Source organism: Solanum pennellii, chromosome 3, assembly GCF_001406875.1.
Source record: "Solanum pennellii chromosome 3, SPENNV200".
Classification (NCBI taxonomy): Eukaryota; Viridiplantae; Streptophyta; class Magnoliopsida; order Solanales; family Solanaceae; genus Solanum; species Solanum pennellii.
The window spans coordinates 47,420,913-47,423,041 of record NC_028639.1 but is presented as its reverse complement, the minus strand read 5'-3'; positions in this window follow the sequence as shown (position 1 = coordinate 47,423,041).

The window sequence follows — 2,129 nt, the reverse complement described above, 5'->3', positions numbered from 1 at the left end:
CACCCAAGTTCCATCAAATAGAAGAAATCAAATATCACATACTTTTCCACCACCAATAAAACCCATAATCAACAAAAATGAAAGATGTAATAAGATGCAATGCAATGTGACACCATGAAATGATATGCCTCAGATTTCAAGTACTCTCTCAACCGTATATACATGATACTCCTCGGAAATACATAAAGATTTCATGACCCATGGGGGACTCGCGAGGTCCATATACCGACACGGAGAATCTCCACGTGTCTGTGCGGACGATCTCAACGCACTATCATAAAATCAAATAATCCCCAGCATGGCGATGTCCACGTGCCCAAATTATAATCACAACTCGATCTCAACACGGACGATCTCCACGTGTTAGACATTTACTTATACTCAATCTCATGTCAATGCATGTGCACAATATGATATTAAACCAAGTGGATGATGCAACATCTCAACAATTCAAATGTCGCTATGACATATAATCACCTCAATTATCACAATTATACGTGTTCAATAAAGAAAATCAGCCACACACAAGAAATCAAGTCACTAATTGTAACGACCATTTTCGATCGTTATGATCACTAGAACTTTTTATGATAGAAAATACCTTCCAATAAATTTAAGTGAGTGTTTTTGGACTATTCATAATTATAATTATGAAATTAGTGGAATATTTTTAGATAATTTATTTAGTTGGTGGTTAAAGAAGATAACTTTAAAATTAATAGTGGATATATTTTAGCATATTTAAAAATTATTATATAATAAGTAGGGTTAATATTATTGGATTATACGAAAACCGCTCGCAACTCTTATTATTGAATTCTTGGCACCGTCGACGGGACAATCAGAAAAGGCTAGAGGTAAAAACTTCATCTAGCATTATATTTTATTGGTTAAAAATTGGGTAGTTGAAGGGTATTGATTCTTGTTAGTATTAATGAATTATAATGAAATAAATAGACATATATTCTAATAATATTATAACATTATAGTTGGTTATGAATGTATAATAATGACTGGATGAGGATATTGCTATGACTTAATTATAGAGTATTACAATGTGTGATTATGGCAAAACAAAAAAAATATCTTTATATATGTACTGTACGAGATGTATAGTTATTAGAAGTGTTGCTGAACAAATATAAACTATAATGATTATTAAATAGTATTAATATGAATTATATTTCATAATTGGCCATTATCGGCAGATGGATGATAAATTTAGATATTTTGTATAATGATAAAATTGGGTTAGACGTGTTGCCACTGGTGTTCGAAACCAATGGCTTGATCTGGAATTTTAATACGTATTATCCTATTATAAATTGAGTTTAGTATATCAATATAGGTAATTAAATATTATGTGTATCGAATTATTTAAATTTCATTAAAGTTATGTTAATTGGGGGAATTAAGATCTACCCTTATATTTGAACTTTAGGAAATTGATTATATAATTATGTGAGTTTTTGGGTCTAGACTAAACATAGAATAAACTGAGTGTTTATAGACTAGATAACTCACAAGTTATGCATATATACTTGATAGATTGGAGAGGTTTGGAGGCGTTAAGGAAAGGAAAGACATTGGAGAAATAGTTTGCTTGACTTCGTGTCTTGTCCCAAAACGAGTCGTGAGTAGCACCCACACTTAACCTACTAGGCGAGCGAACCAACAAATATAAACTCCATCATTTACCAATAGTTCAACTATGAATAACAAAATAACGCTGAAGATCCAAAACTTATTAATGTAACCATTTAAGTAAGCTTCTAAAGTTTAACACTTATTATCCCCAAAATTTGGAAGTCATCACATCAAGAACATATATCCTCAAATTACCATGTCTAAGAGTATTTAAGAAACCAAAATAAGTAAAAAGATGGTCCATGTCCGAAATTCGACGACATCAAGACGTGAATGAGAGAATCCAGCACGAGCTAGAAATAATAGCTCACCCTGAACTCTGAGGTGCTGGAGACTAACTAGAGCTGAGGGCGAGTCGAAGTCGATGGTAACACTTGCTGCACTCCACAAAAGAACAAAGAAGAAAATACAAGTAGGGGTCAGTACAAGGAACACGTACTGAGTAGGTATCATCGGCCAACTCAAAATAGAAACCAATATAT